We start from the raw sequence: 19,556 nt of genomic DNA, 5'->3' as shown, positions 1-19,556 counted from the left end.
CTTTCCTTCTTCTAACGCTTCCCTCGAAGGGCGATGTTGTTCTATTTATAGCCCTTCGTAGCATATGTTGGAGAGGGGGAACTGTGGTCGAACATACTTTTTCTCAAACAACCACTATTGAAAATGTGTTTTAATGTGTGAAAAGCACTGTAGCTTGTGTCCTGTGACTTGTGGAGGCTGCAGAAAAGATGAATTCCACACTAGATTTGAACGTTAGACGGCGGTGTGACGTTGGTTTATGTTGCGTGTTAGCGGCGGGCATGGTTGTCAACGACCATACCATGTTGAAAACACCGGTTCTCGTCCGATCACCGAAGTTAAGCAACATCGGGCATGGCTAGTACTTAGGTGGGTGACCACTTGGGAAAACCATGTGTCGTTGGCATCTTCACCTTTTTGCTTTTCTCAGCCTCATCGGGGATGTGTTTGGTCGCATGGAAAGTATCCATCGTCCTTGTGGTCATCCCAGTACGCTGTGAAAAAGTTCCTTTTGGATGAATTCTTTCCTTCTTCTAACGCTTCGCTCGAAGGGCGATGTTGTTCTATTTATAGCCCTTCGTAGCATATGTTGGAGTGGGGGTACTGTGGTCGAACATACTTTTTCTCAAACAACCACTATTGAAAATGTGTTTTGTTGTGTGAAAATCATTGTAGCTTGAGCCCTGTGACCTGTGGAGGCTGCAGAAAAGATGAATTCCACACTAGATTTGAACGTTAGACGGCGGTGTGACGTTGGTTTATGTTGCGTGTTAGCGGCGGGCATGGTTGTCAACGACCATACCATGTTGAAAACACCGGTTCTCGTCCGATCACCGAAGTTAAGCAACATCGGGCATGGCTAGTACTTAGGTGGGTGACCACTTGGGAAAACCATGTGTCGTTGGCATCTTCACCTTTTTGCTTTTCTCAGCCTCATCGGGGATGTGTTTGGTTGCATGGAATGTATCCATCGTCCTTGTGGTCATCCCAGTACGCTGTGAAAAAGTTCCTTTTGGATGAATTCTTTCCTTCTTCTAACGCTTCCCTCGAAGGGCGATGTTGTTCTATTTATAGCCCTTCGTAGCATATGTTGGAGTGGGGGTACTGTGGTCGAACATACTTTTTCTCAAACAACCACTCTTGAAGGTGGATATTTTTGTGTAAAAAGCACTGTAGCTTGTGCCCCGTGACTGGTGGAGGCTGCAGAAAAGATGAATTCCACACTAGATTTGAACGTTAGACGGCGGTGTGACGTTGGTTTATGTTGCGTGTTAGCGGCGGGCATGGTTGTCAACGACCATACCATGTTGAAAACACCGGTTCTCGTCCGATCACCGAAGTTAAGCAACATCGGGCATGGCTAGTACTTAGGTGGGTGACCACTTGGGAAAACCATGTGTCGTTGGCATCTTCACCTTTTTGCTTTTCTCAGCCTCATCGGGGATGTGTTTGGTCGCATGGAATGTATCCATCGTCCTTGTGGTCATCCCAGTACGCTGTGAAAAAGTTCTTTTTGGATAAATTCTTTCCTTCTTCTAACGCTTCCCTCGAAGGGCGATGTTGTTCTATTTATAGCCCTTCGTAGCATACGTTGGAGTGGGGGAACTGTGGTCGAACATACTTTTTCTCAAACAACCACTCAAGAAGATGCAATTTATTGTGTAAAAAGCACTGTACCTTGTGCTCTGTGACCTGTGGAGGCTGCAGAAAAGATGAATTCCACACTAGATTTGAACGTTAGACGGCGGTGTGACGTTGGTTTATGTTGCGTGTTAGCGGCGGGCATGGTTGTCAACGACCATACCATGTTGAAAACACCGGTTCTCGTCCGATCACCGAAGTTAAGCAACATCGGGCATGGCTAGTACTTAGGTGGGTGACCACTTGGGAAAACCATGTGTCGTTGGCATCTTCACCTTTTTGCTTTTCTCAGCCTCATCGGGGATGTGTTTGGTCGCATGGAAAGTATCCATCGTCCTTGTGGTCATCCCAGTACGCTGTGAAAAAGTTCCTTTTGGATGAATTCTTTCCTTCTTCTAACGCTTCGCTCGAAGGGCGATGTTGTTCTATTTATAGCCCTTCGTAGCATATGTTGGAGTGGGGGTACTGTGGTCGAACATACTTTTTCTCAAACAACCACTATTGAAAATGTGTTTTGTTGTGTGAAAATCATTGTAGCTTGAGCCCTGTGACCTGTGGAGGCTGCAGAAAAGATGAATTCCACACTAGATTTGAACGTTAGACGGCGGTGTGACGTTGGTTTATGTTGCGTGTTAGCGGCGGGCATGGTTGTCAACGACCATACCATGTTGAAAACACCGGTTCTCGTCCGATCACCGAAGTTAAGCAACATCGGGCATGGCTAGTACTTAGGTGGGTGACCACTTTGGAAAACCATGTGTCGTTGGCATCTTCACCTTTTTGCTTTTCTCAGCCTCATCGGGGATGTGTTTGGTCGCATGGAAAGTATCCATCGTCCTTGTGGTCATCCCAGTACGCTGTAAAAAAGTTCTTTTTGGATGAATTCTTTCCTTCTTCTAACGCTTCCCTCGAAGGGCGATGTTGTTCTATTTATAGCCCTTCGTAGCATATGTTGGAGAGGGGGAACTGTGGTCGAACATACTTTTTCTCAAACAACCACTATTGAAAATGTGTTTTGTTGTGTGAAAATCATTGTAGCTTGAGCCCTGTGACCTGTGGAGGCTGCAGAAAAGATGAATTCCACACTAGATTTGAACGTTAGACGGCGGTGTGACGTTGGTTTATGTTGCGTGTTAGCGGCGGGCATGGTTGTCAACGACCATACCATGTTGAAAACACCGGTTCTCGTCCGATCACCGAAGTTAAGCAACATCGGGCATGGCCTAGTACTTAGGTGGGTGACCACTTGGGAAAACCATGTGTCGTTGGCATCTTCACCTTTTTGCTTTTCTCAGCCTCATCGGGGATGTGTTTGGTCGCATGGAAAGTATCCATCGTCCTTGTGGTCATCCCAGTACGCTGTGAAAAAGTTCCTTTTGGATGAATTCTTTCCTTCTTCTAACGCTTCCCTCGAAGGGCGATGTTGTTCTATTTATAGCCCTTCGTAGCATATGTTGGAGAGGGGGAACTGTGGTCGAACATACTTTTTCTCAAACAACCACTATTGAAAATGTGTTTTAATGTGTGAAAAGCACTGTAGCTTGTGTCCTGTGACTTGTGGAGGCTGCAGAAAAGATGAATTCCACACTAGATTTGAACGTTAGACGGCGGTGTGACGTTGGTTTATGTTGCGTGTTAGCGGCGGGCATGGTTGTCAACGACCATACCATGTTGAAAACACCGGTTCTCGTCCGATCACCGAAGTTAAGCAACATCGGGCATGGCTAGTACTTAGGTGGGTGACCACTTGGGAAAACCATGTGTCGTTGGCATCTTCACCTTTTTGCTTTTCTCAGCCTCATCGGGGATGTGTTTGGTCGCATGGAAAGTATCCATCGTCCTTGTGGTCATCCCAGTACGCTGTGAAAAAGTTCCTTTTGGATGAATTCTTTCCTTCTTCTAACGCTTCGCTCGAAGGGCGATGTTGTTCTATTTATAGCCCTTCGTAGCATATGTTGGAGTGGGGGTACTGTGGTCGAACATACTTTTTCTCAAACAACCACTATTGAAAATGTGTTTTGTTGTGTGAAAATCATTGTAGCTTGAGCCCTGTGACCTGTGGAGGCTGCAGAAAAGATGAATTCCACACTAGATTTGAACGTTAGACGGCGGTGTGACGTTGGTTTATGTTGCGTGTTAGCGGCGGGCATGGTTGTCAACGACCATACCATGTTGAAAACACCGGTTCTCGTCCGATCACCGAAGTTAAGCAACATCGGGCATGGCTAGTACTTAGGTGGGTGACCACTTGGGAAAACCATGTGTCGTTGGCATCTTCACCTTTTTGCTTTTCTCAGCCTCATCGGGGATGTGTTTGGTCGCATGGAAAGTATCCATCGTCCTTGTGGTCATCCCAGTACGCTGTGAAAAAGTTCTTTTTGGATGAATTCTTTCCTTCTTCTAACGCTTCCCTCGAAGGGCGATGTTGTTCTATTTATAGCCCTTCGTAGCATATGTTGGAGAGGGGGAACTGTGGTCGAACATACTTTTTCTCAAACAACCACTATTGAAAATGTGTTTTGTTGTGTGAAAATCATTGTAGCTTGAGCCCTGTGACCTGTGGAGGCTGCAGAAAAGATGAATTCCACACTAGATTTGAACGTTAGACGGCGGTGTGACGTTGGTTTATGTTGCGTGTTAGCGGCGGGCATGGTTGTCAACGACCATACCATGTTGAAAACACCGGTTCTCGTCCGATCACCGAAGTTAAGCAACATCGGGCATGGCTAGTACTTAGGTGGGTGACCACTTGGGAAAACCATGTGTCGTTGGCATCTTCACCTTTTTGCTTTTCTCAGCCTCATCGGGGATGTGTTTGGTCGCATGGAAAGTATCCATCGTCCTTGTGGTCATCCCAGTACGCTGTGAAAAAGTTCTTTTTGGATGAATTCTTTCCTTCTTCTAACGCTTCCCTCGAAGGGCGATGTTGTTCTATTTATAGCCCTTCGTAGCATATGTTGGAGAGGGGGAACTGTGGTCGAACATACTTTTTCTCAAACAACCACTATTGAAAATGTGTTTTGTTGTGTGAAAATCATTGTAGCTTGAGCCCTGTGACCTGTGGAGGCTGCAGAAAAGATGAATTCCACACTAGATTTGAACGTTAGACGGCGGTGTGACGTTGGTTTATGTTGCGTGTTAGCGGCGGGCATGGTTGTCAACGACCATACCATGTTGAAAACACCGGTTCTCGTCCGATCACCGAAGTTAAGCAACATCGGGCATGGCTAGTACTTAGGTGGGTGACCACTTGGGAAAACCATGTGTCGTTGGCATCTTCACCTTTTTGCTTTTCTCAGCCTCATCGGGGATGTGTTTGGACGCATGGAATGTATCCATCGTCCTTGTGGTCATCCCAGTACGCTGTGAAAAAGTTCCTTTTGGATGAATTCTTTCCTTCTTCTAACGCTTCCCTCGAAGGGCGATGTTGTTCTATTTATAGCCCTTCGTAGCATATGTTGGAGAGGGGGAACTGTGGTCGAACATACTTTTTCTCAAACAACCACTCAAGAAGATGCAATTTATTGTGTAAAAAGCACTGTACCTTGTGCTCTGTGACCTGTGGAGGCTGCAGAAAAGATGAATTCCACACTAGATTTGAACGTTAGACGGCGGTGTGACGTTGGTTTATGTTGCGTGTTAGCGGCGGGCATGGTTGTCAACGACCATACCATGTTGAAAACACCGGTTCTCGTCCGATCACCGAAGTTTAGCAACATCGGGCATGGCTAGTACTTAGGTGGGTGACCACTTGGGAAAACCATGTGTCGTTGGCATCTTCACCTTTTTGCTTTTCTCAGCCTCATCGGGGATGTGTTTGGTCGCATGGAATGTATACATCGTCCTTGTGGTCATCCCAGTACGCTGTGAAAAAGTTCCTTTTGGATGAATTCTTTCCTTCTTCTAACGCTTCGCTCGAAGGGCGATGTTGTTCTATTTATAGCCCTTCGTAGCATATGTTGGAGTGGGGGTACTGTGGTCGAACATACTTTTTCTCAAACAACCACTATTGAAAATGTGTTTTGTTGTGTGAAAATCATTGTAGCTTGAGCCCTGTGACCTGTGGAGGCTGCAGAAAAGATGAATTCCACACTAGATTTGAACGTTAGACGGCGGTGTGACGTTGGTTTATGTTGCGTGTTAGCGGCGGGCATGGTTGTCAACGACCATACCATGTTGAAAACACCGGTTCTCGTCCGATCACCGAAGTTAAGCAACATCGGGCATGGCTAGTACTTAGGTGGGTGACCACTTGGGAAAACCATGTGTCGTTGGCATCTTCACCTTTTTGCTTTTCTCAGCCTCATCGGGGATGTGTTTGGTCGCATGGAATGTATCCATCGTCCTTGTGGTCATCCCAGTACGCTGTGAAAAAGTTCCTTTTGGATGAATTCTTTCCTTCTTCTAACGCTTCCCTCGAAGGGCGATGTTGTTCTATTTATAGCCCTTCGTAGCATATGTTGGAGAGGGGGCCACTATTGAAAATGTGTTTTGTTGTGTGAAAATCATTGTAGCTTGAGCCCTGTGACCTGTGGAGGCTGCAGAAAAGATGAATTCCACACTAGATTTGAACGTTAGACGGCGGTGTGACGTTGGTTTATGTTGCGTGTTAGCGGCGGGCATGGTTGTCAACGACCATACCATGTTGAAAACACCGGTTCTCGTCCGATCACCGAAGTTAAGCAACATCGGGCATGGCTAGTACTTAGGTGGGTGACCACTTGGGAAAACCATGTGTCGTTGGCATCTTCACCTTTTTGCTTTTCTCAGCCTCATCGGGGATGTGTTTGGACGCATGGAATGTATCCATCGTCCTTGTGGTCATCCCAGTACGCTGTGAAAAAGTTCCTTTTGGATGAATTCTTTCCTTCTTCTAACGCTTCCCTCGAAGGGCGATGTTGTTCTATTTATAGCCCTTCGTAGCATATGTTGGAGAGGGGGAACTGTGGTCGAACATACTTTTTCTCAAACAACCACTCAAGAAGATGCAATTTATTGTGTAAAAAGCACTGTACCTTGTGCTCTGTGACCTGTGGAGGCTGCAGAAAAGATGAATTCCACACTAGATTTGAACGTTAGACGGCGGTGTGACGTTGGTTTATGTTGCGTGTTAGCGGCGGGCATGGTTGTCAACGACCATACCATGTTGAAAACACCGGTTCTCGTCCGATCACCGAAGTTAAGCAACATCGGGCATGGCTAGTACTTAGGTGGGTGACCACTTGGGAAAACCATGTGTCGTTGGCATCTTCACCTTTTTGCTTTTCTCAGCCTCATCGGGGATGTGTTTGGTCGCATGGAATGTATACATCGTCCTTGTGGTCATCCCAGTACGCTGTGAAAAAGTTCCTTTTGGATGAATTCTTTCCTTCTTCTAACGCTTCGCTCGAAGGGCGATGTTGTTCTATTTATAGCCCTTCGTAGCATATGTTGGAGTGGGGGTACTGTGGTCGAACATACTTTTTCTCAAACAACCACTATTGAAAATGTGTTTTGTTGTGTGAAAATCATTGTAGCTTGAGCCCTGTGACCTGTGGAGGCTGCAGAAAAGATGAATTCCACACTAGATTTGAACGTTAGACGGCGGTGTGACGTTGGTTTATGTTGCGTGTTAGCGGCGGGCATGGTTGTCAACGACCATACCATGTTGAAAACACCGGTTCTCGTCCGATCACCGAAGTTAAGCAACATCGGGCATGGCTAGTACTTAGGTGGGTGACCACTTGGGAAAACCATGTGTCGTTGGCATCTTCACCTTTTTGCTTTTCTCAGCCTCATCGGGGATGTGTTTGGTCGCATGGAATGTATCCATCGTCCTTGTGGTCATCCCAGTACGCTGTGAAAAAGTTCCTTTTGGATGAATTCTTTCCTTCTTCTAACGCTTCGCTCGAAGGGCGATGTTGTTCTATTTATAGCCCTTCGTAGCATATGTTGGAGTGGGGGTACTGTGGTCGAACATACTTTTTCTCAAACAACCACTATTGAAAATGTGTTTTGTTGTGTGAAAATCATTGTAGCTTGAGCCCTGTGACCTGTGGAGGCTGCAGAAAAGATGAATTCCACACTAGATTTGAACGTTAGACGGCGGTGTGACGTTGGTTTATGTTGCGTGTTAGCGGCGGGCATGGTTGTCAACGACCATACCATGTTGAAAACACCGGTTCTCGTCCGATCACCGAAGTTAAGCAACATCGGGCATGGCTAGTACTTAGGTGGGTGACCACTTGGGAAAACCATGTGTCGTTGGCATCTTCACCTTTTTGCTTTTCTCAGCCTCATCGGGGATGTGTTTGGTCGCATGGAAAGTATCCATCGTCCTTGTGGTCATCCCAGTACGCTGTGAAAAAGTTCTTTTTGGATGAATTCTTTCCTTCTTCTAACGCTTCCCTCGAAGGGCGATGTTGTTCTATTTATAGCCCTTCGTAGCATATGTTGGAGAGGGGGAACTGTGGTCGAACATACTTTTTCTCAAACAACCACTATTGAAAATGTGTTTTGTTGTGTGAAAATCATTGTAGCTTGAGCCCTGTGACCTGTAGAGGCTGCAGAAAAGATGAATTCCACACTAGATTTGAACGTTAGACGGCGGTGTGACGTTGGTTTATGTTGCGTGTTAGCGGCGGGCATGGTTGTCAACGACCATACCATGTTGAAAACACCGGTTCTCGTCCGATCACCGAAGTTAAGCAACATCGGGCATGGCTAGTACTTAGGTGGGTGACCACTTGGGAAAACCATGTGTCGTTGGCATCTTCACCTTTTTGCTTTTCTCAGCCTCATCGGGGATGTGTTTGGTCGCATGGAAAGTATCCATCGTCCTTGTGGTCATCCCAGTACGCTGTGAAAAAGTTCTTTTTGGATGAATTCTTTCCTTCTTCTAACGCTTCCCTCGAAGGGCGATGTTGTTCTATTTATAGCCCTTCGTAGCATATGTTGGAGAGGGGGAACTGTGGTCGAACATACTTTTTCTCAAACAACCACTATTGAAAATGTGTTTTGTTGTGTGAAAATCATTGTAGCTTGAGCCCTGTGACCTGTGGAGGCTGCAGAAAAGATGAATTCCACACTAGATTTGAACGTTAGACGGCGGTGTGACGTTGGTTTATGTTGCGTGTTAGCGGCGGGCATGGTTGTCAACGACCATACCATGTTGAAAACACCGGTTCTCGTCCGATCACCGAAGTTAAGCAACATCGGGCATGGCTAGTACTTAGGTGGGTGACCACTTGGGAAAACCATGTGTCGTTGGCATCTTCACCTTTTTGCTTTTCTCAGCCTCATCGGGGATGTGTTTGGTCGCATGGAAAGTATCCATCGTCCTTGTGGACATCCCAGTAGGCTGTGAAAAAGTTCCTTTTGGATGAATTCTTTCCTTCTTCTAACGCTTCCCTCGAAGGGCGATGTTGTTCTATTTATAGCCCTTCGTAGCATATGTTGGAGAGGGGGAACTGTGGTCGAACATACTTTTTCTCAAACAACCACTATTGAAAATGTGTTTTAATGTGTGAAAAGCACTGTAGCTTGTGTCCTGTGACTTGTGGAGGCTGCAGAAAAGATGAATTCCACACTAGATTTGAACGTTAGACGGCGGTGTGACGTTGGTTTATGTTGCGTGTTAGCGGCGGGCATGGTTGTCAACGACCATACCATGTTGAAAACACCGGTTCTCGTCCGATCACCGAAGTTAAGCAACATCGGGCATGGCTAGTACTTAGGTGGGTGACCACTTGGGAAAACCATGTGTCGTTGGCATCTTCACCTTTTTGCTTTTCTCAGCCTCATCGGGGATGTGTTTGGTCGCATGGAAAGTATCCATCGTCCTTGTGGTCATCCCAGTACGCTGTGAAAAAGTTCCTTTTGGATGAATTCTTTCCTTCTTCTAACGCTTCGCTCGAAGGGCGATGTTGTTCTATTTATAGCCCTTCGTAGCATATGTTGGAGTGGGGGTACTGTGGTCGAACATACTTTTTCTCAAACAACCACTATTGAAAATGTGTTTTGTTGTGTGAAAATCATTGTAGCTTGAGCCCTGTGACCTGTGGAGGCTGCAGAAAAGATGAATTCCACACTAGATTTGAACGTTAGACGGCGGTGTGACGTTGGTTTATGTTGCGTGTTAGCGGCGGGCATGGTTGTCAACGACCATACCATGTTGAAAACACCGGTTCTCGTCCGATCACCGAAGTTAAGCAACATCGGGCATGGCTAGTACTTAGGTGGGTGACCACTTGGGAAAACCATGTGTCGTTGGCATCTTCACCTTTTTGCTTTTCTCAGCCTCATCGGGGATGTGTTTGGTCGCATGGAAAGTATCCATCGTCCTTGTGGTCATCCCAGTACGCTGTGAAAAAGTTCTTTTTGGATGAATTCTTTCCTTCTTCTAACGCTTCCCTCGAAGGGCGATGTTGTTCTATTTATAGCCCTTCGTAGCATATGTTGGAGAGGGGGAACTGTGGTCGAACATACTTTTTCTCAAACAACCACTATTGAAAATGTGTTTTGTTGTGTGAAAATCATTGTAGCTTGAGCCCTGTGACCTGTGGAGGCTGCAGAAAAGATGAATTCCACACTAGATTTGAACGTTAGACGGCGGTGTGACGTTGGTTTATGTTGCGTGTTAGCGGCGGGCATGGTTGTCAACGACCATACCATGTTGAAAACACCGGTTCTCGTCCGATCACCGAAGTTAAGCAACATCGGGCATGGCTAGTACTTAGGTGGGTGACCACTTGGGAAAACCATGTGTCGTTGGCATCTTCACCTTTTTGCTTTTCTCAGCCTCATCGGGGATGTGTTTGGTCGCATGGAAAGTATCCATCGTCCTTGTGGTCATCCCAGTAGGCTGTGAAAAAGTTCCTTTTGGATGAATTCTTTCCTTCTTCTAACGCTTCCCTCGAAGGGCGATGTTGTTCTATTTATAGCCCTTCGTAGCATATGTTGGAGAGGGGGAACTGTGGTCGAACAAACTTTTTCTCAAACAACCACTATTGAAAATGTGTTTTAATGTGTGAAAAGCACTGTAGCTTGTGTCCTGTGACTTGTGGAGGCTGCAGAAAAGATGAATTCCACACTAGATTTGAACGTTAGACGGCGGTGTGACGTTGGTTTATGTTGCGTGTTAGCGGCGGGCATGGTTGTCAACGACCATACCATGTTGAAAACACCGGTTCTCGTCCGATCACCGAAGTTAAGCAACATCGGGCATGGCTAGTACTTAGGTGGGTGACCACTTGGGAAAACCATGTGTCGTTGGCATCTTCACCTTTTTGCTTTTCTCAGCCTCATCGGGGATGTGTTTGGTCGCATGGAATGTATCCATCGTCCTTGTGGTCATCCCAGTACGCTGTGAAAAAGTTCCTTTTGGATGAATTGTTCCCCTTCTAACGCTTCCCTCGAAGGGCGATGTTGTTCTATTTATAGCCCTTCGTAGCACATGTTGGAGTGGGGGTACTGTGGTCGAACATACTTTTTCTCAAACAACCACTATTGAAAATGTGTTTTGTTGTGTGAAAATCATTGTAGCTTGAGCCCTGTGACCTGTGGAGGCTGCAGAAAAGATGAATTCCACACTAGATTTGAACGTTAGACGGCGGTGTGACGTTGGTTTATGTTGCGTGTTAGCGGCGGGCATGGTTGTCAACGACCATACCATGTTGAAAACACCGGTTCTCGTCCGATCACCGAAGTTAAGCAACATCGGGCATGGCTAGTACTTAGGTGGGTGACCACTTGGGAAAACCATGTGTCGTTGGCATCTTCACCTTTTTGCTTTTCTCAGCCTCATCGGGGATGTGTTTGGTCGCATGGAAAGTATCCATCGTCCTTGTGGTCATCCCAGTAGGCTGTGAAAAAGTTCCTTTTGGATGAATTCTTTCCTTCTTCTAACGCTTCGCTCGAAGGGCGATGTTGTTCTATTTATAGCCCTGCGTAGCATATGTTGGAGTGGGGGAACTGTGGTCGAACAAACTTTTTCTCAAACAACCACTATTGAAAATGTGTTTTATTGTGTGAAAAGCACTCTATCTTGTGCTCCGTGACTTGTGGAGGCTGCAGAAAAGATGAATTCCACACTAGATTTGAACGTTAGACGGCGGTGTGACGTTGGTTTATGTTGCGTGTTAGCGGCGGGCATGGTTGTCAACGACCATACCATGTTGAAAACACCGGTTCTCGTCCGATCACCGAAGTTAAGCAACATCGGGCATGGCTAGTACTTAGGTGGGTGACCACTTGGGAAAACCATGTGTCGTTGGCATCTTCACCTTTTTGCTTTTCTCAGCCTCATCGGGGATGTGTTTGGTCGCATGGAATGTATCCATCGTCCTTGTGGTCACCCCAGGACGCTGTGAAAAAGTTCCTTTTGGATGAATTGTTCCCCTTCTAACGCTTCCCTCGAAGGGCGATGTTGTTCTATTTATAGCCCTTCGTCGCATATGTTGGAGTGGGGGAACTGTGGTCGAACATACTTTTTCTCAAACAACCACTCTTGAAGATGCAATTTATTGTGTGAAAAGCACTGTAGCTTGAGCCCTGTGACCTGTGGAGGCTGCAGAAAAGATGAATTCCACATTAGATTTGAACGTTAGACGGCGGTGTGACGTTGGTTTATGTTGCGTGTTAGCGGCGGGCATGGTTGTCAACGACCATACCATGTTGAAAACACCGGTTCTCGTCCGATCACCGAAGTTAAGCAACATCGGGCATGGCTAGTACTTAGGTGGGTGACCACTTGGGAAAACCATGTGTCGTTGGCATCTTCACCTTTTTGCTTTTCTCAGCCTCATCGGGGATGTGTTTGGTGGCAAGGAATGTATCCATCGTCCTTGTGGTCACCCCAGGACGCTGTGAAAAAGTTCCTTTTGGATGAATTGTTCCCCTTCTAACGCTTCCCTCGAAGGGCGATGTTGTTCTATTTATAGCCCTTCGTAGCACATGTTGGAGTGGGGGTACTGTGGTCGAACATACTTTTTCTCAAACAACCACTATTGAAAATGTGTTTTGTTGTGTGAAAATCATTGTAGCTTGAGCCCTGTGACCTGTGGAGGCTGCAGAAAAGATGAATTCCACATTAGATTTGAACGTTAGACGGCGGTGTGACGTTGGTTTATGTTGCGTGTTAGCGGCGGGCATGGTTGTCAACGACCATACCATGTTGAAAACACCGGTTCTCGTCCGATCACCGAAGTTAAGCAACATCGGGCATGGCTAGTACTTAGGTGGGTGACCACTTGGGAAAACCATGTGTCGTTGGCATCTTCACCTTTTTGCTTTTCTCAGCCTCATCGGGGATGTGTTTGGTGGCAAGGAATGTATCCATCGTCCTTGTGGTCACCCCAGGACGCTGTGAAAAAGTTCCTTTTGGATGAATTGTTCCCCTTCTAACGCTTCCCTCGAAGGGCGATGTTGTTCTATTTATAGCCCTTCGTCGCATATGTTGGAGTGGGGGAACTGTGGTCGAACATACTTTTTCTCAAACAACCACTCTTGAAGATGCAATTTATTGTGTGAAAAGCACTGTAGCTTGAGCCCTGTGACCTGTGGAGGCTGCAGAAAAGATGAATTCCACACTAGATTTGAACGTTAGACGGCGGTGTGACGTTGGTTTATGTTGCGTGTTAGCGGCGGGCATGGTTGTCAACGACCATACCATGTTGAAAACACCGGTTCTCGTCCGATCACCAAAGTTAAGCAACATCGGGCATGGCTAGTACTTAGGTGGGTGACCACTTGGGAAAACCATGTGTCGTTGGCATCTTCACCTTTTTGCTTTTCTCAGCCTCATCGGGGATGTGTTTGGTCGCATGGAATGTACACATCGTCCTTGTGGTCATCCCAGTACGCTGTGAAAAAGTTCCTTTTGGATGAATTCTTTCCTTCTTCTAACGCTTCCCTCGAAGGACGATGTTGTTCTATTTATAGCCCTTCGTAGCACATGTTGGAGTGGGGGAACTGTGGTCGAACATACTTTTTCTCAAACAACCACTCAAGAAGATGCAATTTATTGTGTAAAAAGCACTGTACCTTGTGCTCTGTGACCTGTGGAGGCTGCAGAAAAGATGAATTCCACACTAGATTTGAACGTTAGACGGCGGTGTGACGTTGGTTTATGTTGCGTGTTAGCGGCGGGCATGGTTGTCAACGACCATACCATGTTGAAAACACCGGTTCTCGTCCGATCACCGAAGTTAAGCAACATCGGGCATGGCTAGTACTTAGGTGGGTGACCACTTGGGAAAACCATGTGTCGTTGGCATCTTCACCTTTTTGCTTTTCTCAGCCTCATCGGGGATGTGTTTGGTCGCATGGAATGTATCCATCGTCCTTGTGGTCATCCCAGTAGGCTGTGAAAAAGTTCCTTTTGGATGAATTCTTTCCTTCTTCTAACGCTTCGCTCGAAGGGCGATGTTGTTCTATTTATAGCCCTGCGTAGCATATGTTGGAGTGGGGGAACTGTGGTCGAACAAACTTTTTCTCAAACAACCACTATTGAAAATGTGTTTTAATGTGTGAAAAGCACTGTAGCTTGTGTCCTGTGACTTGTGGAGGCTGCAGAAAAGATGAATTCCACACTAGATTTGAACGTTAGACGGCGGTGTGACGTTGGTTTATGTTGCGTGTTAGCGGCGGGCATGGTTGTCAACGACCATACCATGTTGAAAACACCGGTTCTCGTCCGATCACCGAAGTTAAGCAACATCGGGCATGGCTAGTACTTAGGTGGGTGACCACTTGGGAAAACCATGTGTCGTTGGCATCTTCACCTTTTTGCTTTTCTCAGCCTCATCGGGGATGTGTTTGGTCGCATGGAATGTATCCATCGTCCTAGTGGTCATCCCAGTACGCTGTGAAAAAGTTCCTTTTGGATGAATTCCTTCCTTCTTCTAACGCTTCCCTCGAAAGGCGATGTTGTTCTATTTATAGCCCTTCGTAGCATATGTTGGAGTGGGGGAACTGTGGTCGAACATACTTTTTCTCAAACAACCACTATTGAAAATGTGTTTTATTGTGATAAAAGCACTGTAGCTTGAGCCCTGTGACTTGTGGAGACTGCAGAAAAGATGAATTCCACACTAGATTTGAACGTTAGACGGCGGTGTGACGTTGGTTTATGTTGCGTGTTAGCGGCGGGCATGGTTGTCAACGACCATACCATGTTGAAAACACCGGTTCTCGTCCGATCACCGAAGTTAAGCAACATCGGGCATGGCTAGTACTTAGGTGGGTGACCACTTGGGAAAACCATGTGTCGTTGGCATCTTCACCTTTTTGCTTTTCTCAGCCTCATCGGGGATGTGTTTGGTCGCATGGAAAGTATCCATCGTCCTTGTGGTCATCCCAGTAGGCTGTGAAAAAGTTCCTTTTGGATGAATTCTTTCCTTCTTCTAACGCTTCGCTCGAAGGGCGATGTTGTTCTATTTATAGCCCTTCGTAGCATATGTTGGAGTGGGGGTACTGTGGTCGAACATACTTTTTCTCAAACAACCACTATTGAAAATGTGTTTTGTTGTGTGAAAATCATTGTAGCTTGAGCCCTGTGACCTGTGGAGGCTGCAGAAAAGATGAATTCCACACTAGATTTGAACGTTAGACGGCGGTGTGACGTTGGTTTATGTTGCGTGTTAGCGGCGGGCATGGTTGTCAACGACCATACCATGTTGAAAACACCGGTTCTCGTCCGATCACCGAAGTTAAGCAACATCGGGCATGGCTAGTACTTAGGTGGGTGACCACTTGGGAAAACCATGTGTCGTTGGCATCTTCACCTTTTTGCTTTTCTCAGCCTCATCGGGGATGTGTTTGGTCGCATGGAAAGTATCCATCGTCCTTGTGGTCATCCCAGTACGCTGTGAAAAAGTTCTTTTTGGATGAATTCTTTCCTTCTTCTAACGCTTCCCTCGAAGGGCGATGTTGTTCTATTTATAGCCCTTCGTAGCATATGTTGGAGAGGGGGAACTGTGGTCGAACATACTTTTTCTCAAACAACCACTATTGAAAATGTGTTTTGTTGTGTGAAAATCATTGTAGCTTGAGCCCTGTGACCTGTGGAGGCTGCAGAAAAGATGAATTCCACACTAGATTTGAACGTTAGACGGCGGTGTGACGTTGGTTTATGTTGCGTGTTAGCGGCGGGCATGGTTGTCAACGACCATACCATGTTGAAAACACCGGTTCTCGTCCGATCACCGAAGTTAAGCAACATCGGGCATGGCTAGTACTTAGGTGGGTGACCACTTGGGAAAACCATGTGTCGTTGGCATCTTCACCTTTTTGCTTTTCTCAGCCTCATCGGGGATGTGTTTGGTCGCATGGAAAGTATCCATCGTCCTTGTGGTCATCCCAGTAGGCTGTGAAAAAGTTCCTTTTGGATGAATTCTTTCCTTCTTCTAACGCTTCCCTCGAAGGGCGATGTTGTTCTATTTATAGCCCTTCGTAGCATATGTTGGAGAGGGGGAACTGTGGTCGAACATACTTTTTCTCAAACAACCACTATTGAAAATGTGTTTTAATGTGTGAAAAGCACTGTAGCTTGTGTCCTGTGACTTGTGGAGGCTGCAGAAAAGATGAATTCCACACTAGATTTGAACGTTAGACGGCGGTGTGACGTTGGTTTATGTTGCGTGTTAGCGGCGGGCATGGTTGTCAACGACCATACCATGTTGAAAACACCGGTTCTCGTCCGATCACCGAAGTTAAGCAACATCGGGCATGGCTAGTACTTAGGTGGGTGACCACTTGGGAAAACCATGTGTCGTTGGCATCTTCACCTTTTTGCTTTTCTCAGCCTCATCGGGGATGTGTTTGGTCGCATGGAAAGTATCCATCGTCCTTGTGGTCATCCCAGTACGCTGTGAAAAAGTTCCTTTTGGATGAATTCTTTCCTTCTTCTAACGCTTCGCTCGAAGGGCGATGTTGTTCTATTTATAGCCCTTCGTAGCATATGTTGGAGTGGGGGTACTGTGGTCGAACATACTTTTTCTCAAACAACCACTATTGAAAATGTGTTTTGTTGTGTGAAAATCATTGTAGCTTGAGCCCTGTGACCTGTGGAGGCTGCAGAAAAGATGAATTCCACACTAGATTTGAACGTTAGACGGCGGTGTGACGTTGGTTTATGTTGCGTGTTAGCGGCGGGCATGGTTGTCAACGACCATACCATGTTGAAAACACCGGTTCTCGTCCGATCACCGAAGTTAAGCAACATCGGGCATGGCTAGTACTTAGGTGGGTGACCACTTGGGAAAACCATGTGTCGTTGGCATCTTCACCTTTTTGCTTTTCTCAGCCTCATCGGGGATGTGTTTGGTCGCATGGAAAGTATCCATCGTCCTTGTGGTCATCCCAGTACGCTGTGAAAAAGTTCCTTTTGGATGAATTCTTTCCTTCTTCTAACGCTTCGCTCGAAGGGCGATGTTGTTCTATTTATAGCCCTTCGTAGCATATGTTGGAGAGGGGGAACTGTGGTCGAACATACTTTTTCTCAAACAACCACTATTGAAAATGTGTTTTAATGTGTGAAAAGCACTGTAGCTTGTGTCCTGTGACTTGTGGAGGCTGCAGAAAAGATGAATTCCACACTAGATTTGAACGTTAGACGGCGGTGTGACGTTGGTTTATGTTGCGTGTTAGCGGCGGGCATGGTTGTCAACGACCATACCATGTTGAAAACACCGGTTCTCGTCCGATCACCGAAGTTAAGCAACATCGGGCATGGCTAGTACTTAGGTGGGTGACCACTTGGGAAAACCATGTGTCGTTGGCATCTTCACCTTTTTGCTTTTCTCAGCCTCATCGGGGATGTGTTTGGTCGCATGGAAAGTATCCATCGTCCTTGTGGTCATCCCAGTAGGCTGTGAAAAAGTTCCTTTTGGATGAATTCTTTCCTTCTTCTAACGCTTCGCTCGAAGGGCGATGTTGTTCTATTTATAGCCCTGCGTAGCATATGTTGGAGTGGGGGAACTGTGGTCGAACAAACTTTTTCTCAAACAACCACTATTGAAAATGTGTTTTAATGTGTGAAAAGCACTGTAGCTTGTGTCCTGTGACTTGTGGAGGCTGCAGAAAAGATGAATTCCACACTAGATTTGAACGTTAGACGGCGGTGTGACGTTGGTTTATGTTGCGTGTTAGCGGCGGGCATGGTTGTCAACGACCATACCATGTTGAAAACACCGGTTCTCGTCCGATCACCGAAGTTAAGCAACATCGGGCATGGCTAGTACTTAGGTGGGTGACCACTTGGGAAAACCATGTGTCGTTGGCATCTTCACCTTTTTGCTTTTCTCAGCCTCATCGGGGATGTGTTTGGTCGCATGGAATGTATCCATCGTCCTTGTGGTCATCCCAGTACGCTGTGAAAAAGTTCCTTTTGGATGAATTCTTTCCTTCTTCTAACGCTTCCCTCGAAGGGCGATGTTGTTCTATTTGTAGCCCTTCGTAGCATATGTTGGAGAGGGGGAACTGTGGTCGAACATACTTTTTCTCAAACAACCACTATTGAAAATGTGTTTTAATGTGTGAAAAGCACTGTAGCTTGTGTCCTGTGACTTGTGGAGGCTGCAGAAAAGATGAATTCCACACTAGATTTGAACGTTAGACGGCGGTGTGACGTTGGTTTATGTTGCGTGTTAGCGGCGGGCATGGTTGTCAACGACCATACCATGTTGAAAACACCGGTTCTCGTCCGATCACCGAAGTTAAGCAACATCGGGCATGGCTAGTACTTAGGTGGGTGACCACTTGGGAAAACCATGTGTCGTTGGCATCTTCACCTTTTTGCTTTTCTCAGCCTCATCGGGGATGTGTTTGGTCGCATGGAAAGTATCCATCGTCCTTGTGGTCATCCCAGTACGCTGTGAAAAAGTTCCTTTTGGATGAATTCTTTCCTTCTTCTAACGCTTCGCTCGAAGGGCGATGTTGTTCTATTTATAGCCCTTCGTAGCATATGTTGGAGTGGGGGTACTGTGGTCGAACATACTTTTTTTCAAACAACCACTATTGAAAATGTGTTTTGTTGTGTGAAAATCATTGTAGCTTGAGCCCTGTGACCTGTGGAGGCTGCAGAAAAGATGAATTCCACACTAGATTTGAACGTTAGACGGCGGTGTGACGTTGGTTTATGTTGCGTGTTAGCGGCGGGCATGGTTGTCAACGACCATACCATGTTGAAAACACCGGTTCTCGTCCGATCACCGAAGTTAAGCAACATCGGGCATGGCTAGTACTTAGGTGGGTGACCACTTGGGAAAACCATGTGTCGTTGGCATCTTCACCTTTTTGCTTTTCTCAGCCTCATCGGGGATGTGTTTGGTCGCATGGAATGTATCCATCGTCCTTGTGGTCATCCCAGTACGCTGTGAAAAAGTTCCTTTTGGATGAATTGTTCCCCTTCTAACGCTTCCCTCGAAGGGCGATGTTGTTCTATTTATAGCCCTTCGTAGCATATGTTGGAGTGGGGGAACTGTGGTCGAACATACTTTTTCTCAAATAACCACTATTGAAGGTGTGTTTTATTGTGTGAAAAGCATTGTAGCTTGAGCCCTGTGACTTGTGGAGGCTGCAGAAAAGATGAATTCCACACTAGATTTGAACGTTAGACGGCGGTGTGACGTTGGTTTATGTTGCGTGTTAGCGGCGGGCATGGTTGTCAACGACCATACCATGTTGAAAACACCGGTTCTCGTCCGATCACCGAAGTTAAGCAACATCGGGCATGGCTAGTACTTAGGTGGGTGACCACTTGGGAAAACCATGTGTCGTTGGCATCTTCACCTTTTTGCTTTTCTCAGCCTCATCGGGGATGTGTTTGGTCGCATGGAATGTATCCATCGTCCTTGTGGTCATCCCAGTACGCTGTGAAAAAGTTCCTTTTGGATGAATTGTTGCTTCTTTTAACGCTTCCCTCGAAGGGCGATGTTGTTCTATTTATAGCCTTTCGT

The 19,556-nt window shown here is 46.4% G+C and overlaps 39 non-coding genes across 39 annotated transcripts; all 39 read left to right on the top strand.

Moving 5' to 3' along the window:
- Positions 1-266: 266 nt before the first annotated feature.
- On the top strand, positions 267-385 carry LOC125906985 (5S ribosomal RNA). The gene has a single exon (XR_007452316.1). It is a non-coding gene; the product is annotated as a 5S ribosomal RNA (ribosomal RNA).
- Positions 386-767: 382 nt separating this feature from the next.
- Positions 768-886, top strand: LOC125906984 (5S ribosomal RNA). Its single transcript, XR_007452315.1, has one exon. It is a non-coding gene; the product is annotated as a 5S ribosomal RNA (ribosomal RNA).
- A 382-nt stretch (positions 887-1,268) lies between these two features.
- LOC125906983 (5S ribosomal RNA) lies at positions 1,269-1,387 on the top strand. The gene has a single exon (XR_007452314.1). It is a non-coding gene; the product is annotated as a 5S ribosomal RNA (ribosomal RNA).
- A 382-nt stretch (positions 1,388-1,769) lies between these two features.
- LOC125906982 (5S ribosomal RNA) lies at positions 1,770-1,888 on the top strand. Its single transcript, XR_007452313.1, has one exon. It is a non-coding gene; the product is annotated as a 5S ribosomal RNA (ribosomal RNA).
- A 382-nt stretch (positions 1,889-2,270) lies between these two features.
- Positions 2,271-2,389, top strand: LOC125907165 (5S ribosomal RNA). The gene has a single exon (XR_007452497.1). It is a non-coding gene; the product is annotated as a 5S ribosomal RNA (ribosomal RNA).
- Positions 2,390-2,771: 382 nt separating this feature from the next.
- LOC125907173 (5S ribosomal RNA) lies at positions 2,772-2,891 on the top strand. Its single transcript, XR_007452505.1, has one exon. It is a non-coding gene; the product is annotated as a 5S ribosomal RNA (ribosomal RNA).
- Positions 2,892-3,273: 382 nt separating this feature from the next.
- LOC125906981 (5S ribosomal RNA) lies at positions 3,274-3,392 on the top strand. Its single transcript, XR_007452312.1, has one exon. It is a non-coding gene; the product is annotated as a 5S ribosomal RNA (ribosomal RNA).
- Positions 3,393-3,774: 382 nt separating this feature from the next.
- LOC125906980 (5S ribosomal RNA) lies at positions 3,775-3,893 on the top strand. The gene has a single exon (XR_007452311.1). It is a non-coding gene; the product is annotated as a 5S ribosomal RNA (ribosomal RNA).
- A 382-nt stretch (positions 3,894-4,275) lies between these two features.
- LOC125906979 (5S ribosomal RNA) lies at positions 4,276-4,394 on the top strand. The gene has a single exon (XR_007452310.1). It is a non-coding gene; the product is annotated as a 5S ribosomal RNA (ribosomal RNA).
- A 382-nt stretch (positions 4,395-4,776) lies between these two features.
- On the top strand, positions 4,777-4,895 carry LOC125906978 (5S ribosomal RNA). Its single transcript, XR_007452309.1, has one exon. It is a non-coding gene; the product is annotated as a 5S ribosomal RNA (ribosomal RNA).
- Positions 4,896-5,277: 382 nt separating this feature from the next.
- Positions 5,278-5,396, top strand: LOC125907172 (5S ribosomal RNA). The gene has a single exon (XR_007452504.1). It is a non-coding gene; the product is annotated as a 5S ribosomal RNA (ribosomal RNA).
- Positions 5,397-5,778: 382 nt separating this feature from the next.
- Positions 5,779-5,897, top strand: LOC125906977 (5S ribosomal RNA). Its single transcript, XR_007452308.1, has one exon. It is a non-coding gene; the product is annotated as a 5S ribosomal RNA (ribosomal RNA).
- A 350-nt stretch (positions 5,898-6,247) lies between these two features.
- LOC125906976 (5S ribosomal RNA) lies at positions 6,248-6,366 on the top strand. Its single transcript, XR_007452307.1, has one exon. It is a non-coding gene; the product is annotated as a 5S ribosomal RNA (ribosomal RNA).
- A 382-nt stretch (positions 6,367-6,748) lies between these two features.
- LOC125906975 (5S ribosomal RNA) lies at positions 6,749-6,867 on the top strand. The gene has a single exon (XR_007452306.1). It is a non-coding gene; the product is annotated as a 5S ribosomal RNA (ribosomal RNA).
- A 382-nt stretch (positions 6,868-7,249) lies between these two features.
- On the top strand, positions 7,250-7,368 carry LOC125906974 (5S ribosomal RNA). The gene has a single exon (XR_007452305.1). It is a non-coding gene; the product is annotated as a 5S ribosomal RNA (ribosomal RNA).
- A 382-nt stretch (positions 7,369-7,750) lies between these two features.
- On the top strand, positions 7,751-7,869 carry LOC125906973 (5S ribosomal RNA). The gene has a single exon (XR_007452304.1). It is a non-coding gene; the product is annotated as a 5S ribosomal RNA (ribosomal RNA).
- A 382-nt stretch (positions 7,870-8,251) lies between these two features.
- On the top strand, positions 8,252-8,370 carry LOC125906972 (5S ribosomal RNA). The gene has a single exon (XR_007452303.1). It is a non-coding gene; the product is annotated as a 5S ribosomal RNA (ribosomal RNA).
- A 382-nt stretch (positions 8,371-8,752) lies between these two features.
- LOC125906971 (5S ribosomal RNA) lies at positions 8,753-8,871 on the top strand. The gene has a single exon (XR_007452302.1). It is a non-coding gene; the product is annotated as a 5S ribosomal RNA (ribosomal RNA).
- A 382-nt stretch (positions 8,872-9,253) lies between these two features.
- On the top strand, positions 9,254-9,372 carry LOC125906970 (5S ribosomal RNA). The gene has a single exon (XR_007452301.1). It is a non-coding gene; the product is annotated as a 5S ribosomal RNA (ribosomal RNA).
- A 382-nt stretch (positions 9,373-9,754) lies between these two features.
- Positions 9,755-9,873, top strand: LOC125906969 (5S ribosomal RNA). Its single transcript, XR_007452300.1, has one exon. It is a non-coding gene; the product is annotated as a 5S ribosomal RNA (ribosomal RNA).
- A 382-nt stretch (positions 9,874-10,255) lies between these two features.
- On the top strand, positions 10,256-10,374 carry LOC125906968 (5S ribosomal RNA). Its single transcript, XR_007452299.1, has one exon. It is a non-coding gene; the product is annotated as a 5S ribosomal RNA (ribosomal RNA).
- A 382-nt stretch (positions 10,375-10,756) lies between these two features.
- On the top strand, positions 10,757-10,875 carry LOC125906967 (5S ribosomal RNA). The gene has a single exon (XR_007452298.1). It is a non-coding gene; the product is annotated as a 5S ribosomal RNA (ribosomal RNA).
- Positions 10,876-11,255: 380 nt separating this feature from the next.
- LOC125906966 (5S ribosomal RNA) lies at positions 11,256-11,374 on the top strand. Its single transcript, XR_007452297.1, has one exon. It is a non-coding gene; the product is annotated as a 5S ribosomal RNA (ribosomal RNA).
- A 382-nt stretch (positions 11,375-11,756) lies between these two features.
- Positions 11,757-11,875, top strand: LOC125906965 (5S ribosomal RNA). The gene has a single exon (XR_007452296.1). It is a non-coding gene; the product is annotated as a 5S ribosomal RNA (ribosomal RNA).
- Positions 11,876-12,255: 380 nt separating this feature from the next.
- Positions 12,256-12,374, top strand: LOC125906964 (5S ribosomal RNA). Its single transcript, XR_007452295.1, has one exon. It is a non-coding gene; the product is annotated as a 5S ribosomal RNA (ribosomal RNA).
- A 380-nt stretch (positions 12,375-12,754) lies between these two features.
- On the top strand, positions 12,755-12,873 carry LOC125906963 (5S ribosomal RNA). Its single transcript, XR_007452294.1, has one exon. It is a non-coding gene; the product is annotated as a 5S ribosomal RNA (ribosomal RNA).
- Positions 12,874-13,253: 380 nt separating this feature from the next.
- On the top strand, positions 13,254-13,372 carry LOC125907166 (5S ribosomal RNA). The gene has a single exon (XR_007452498.1). It is a non-coding gene; the product is annotated as a 5S ribosomal RNA (ribosomal RNA).
- A 382-nt stretch (positions 13,373-13,754) lies between these two features.
- On the top strand, positions 13,755-13,873 carry LOC125906962 (5S ribosomal RNA). The gene has a single exon (XR_007452293.1). It is a non-coding gene; the product is annotated as a 5S ribosomal RNA (ribosomal RNA).
- A 382-nt stretch (positions 13,874-14,255) lies between these two features.
- On the top strand, positions 14,256-14,374 carry LOC125906961 (5S ribosomal RNA). Its single transcript, XR_007452292.1, has one exon. It is a non-coding gene; the product is annotated as a 5S ribosomal RNA (ribosomal RNA).
- A 382-nt stretch (positions 14,375-14,756) lies between these two features.
- Positions 14,757-14,875, top strand: LOC125906960 (5S ribosomal RNA). The gene has a single exon (XR_007452291.1). It is a non-coding gene; the product is annotated as a 5S ribosomal RNA (ribosomal RNA).
- A 382-nt stretch (positions 14,876-15,257) lies between these two features.
- On the top strand, positions 15,258-15,376 carry LOC125906959 (5S ribosomal RNA). Its single transcript, XR_007452290.1, has one exon. It is a non-coding gene; the product is annotated as a 5S ribosomal RNA (ribosomal RNA).
- A 382-nt stretch (positions 15,377-15,758) lies between these two features.
- Positions 15,759-15,877, top strand: LOC125906958 (5S ribosomal RNA). The gene has a single exon (XR_007452289.1). It is a non-coding gene; the product is annotated as a 5S ribosomal RNA (ribosomal RNA).
- A 382-nt stretch (positions 15,878-16,259) lies between these two features.
- Positions 16,260-16,378, top strand: LOC125906957 (5S ribosomal RNA). Its single transcript, XR_007452288.1, has one exon. It is a non-coding gene; the product is annotated as a 5S ribosomal RNA (ribosomal RNA).
- A 382-nt stretch (positions 16,379-16,760) lies between these two features.
- LOC125906956 (5S ribosomal RNA) lies at positions 16,761-16,879 on the top strand. Its single transcript, XR_007452287.1, has one exon. It is a non-coding gene; the product is annotated as a 5S ribosomal RNA (ribosomal RNA).
- A 382-nt stretch (positions 16,880-17,261) lies between these two features.
- On the top strand, positions 17,262-17,380 carry LOC125906955 (5S ribosomal RNA). Its single transcript, XR_007452286.1, has one exon. It is a non-coding gene; the product is annotated as a 5S ribosomal RNA (ribosomal RNA).
- Positions 17,381-17,762: 382 nt separating this feature from the next.
- On the top strand, positions 17,763-17,881 carry LOC125906954 (5S ribosomal RNA). The gene has a single exon (XR_007452285.1). It is a non-coding gene; the product is annotated as a 5S ribosomal RNA (ribosomal RNA).
- Positions 17,882-18,263: 382 nt separating this feature from the next.
- On the top strand, positions 18,264-18,382 carry LOC125906953 (5S ribosomal RNA). The gene has a single exon (XR_007452284.1). It is a non-coding gene; the product is annotated as a 5S ribosomal RNA (ribosomal RNA).
- A 382-nt stretch (positions 18,383-18,764) lies between these two features.
- Positions 18,765-18,883, top strand: LOC125906952 (5S ribosomal RNA). The gene has a single exon (XR_007452283.1). It is a non-coding gene; the product is annotated as a 5S ribosomal RNA (ribosomal RNA).
- Positions 18,884-19,263: 380 nt separating this feature from the next.
- On the top strand, positions 19,264-19,382 carry LOC125906951 (5S ribosomal RNA). Its single transcript, XR_007452282.1, has one exon. It is a non-coding gene; the product is annotated as a 5S ribosomal RNA (ribosomal RNA).
- Positions 19,383-19,556: the final 174 nt, after the last annotated feature.

The sequence above is a fragment of the Anopheles coluzzii genome, chromosome 2 (assembly GCF_943734685.1).
Source record: "Anopheles coluzzii chromosome 2, AcolN3, whole genome shotgun sequence".
NCBI classification, from domain to species: domain Eukaryota; kingdom Metazoa; phylum Arthropoda; class Insecta; order Diptera; family Culicidae; genus Anopheles; species Anopheles coluzzii.
Note: the sequence above shows the minus strand (reverse complement) of the source record. Positions and strands in the feature narration are given on the sequence as shown.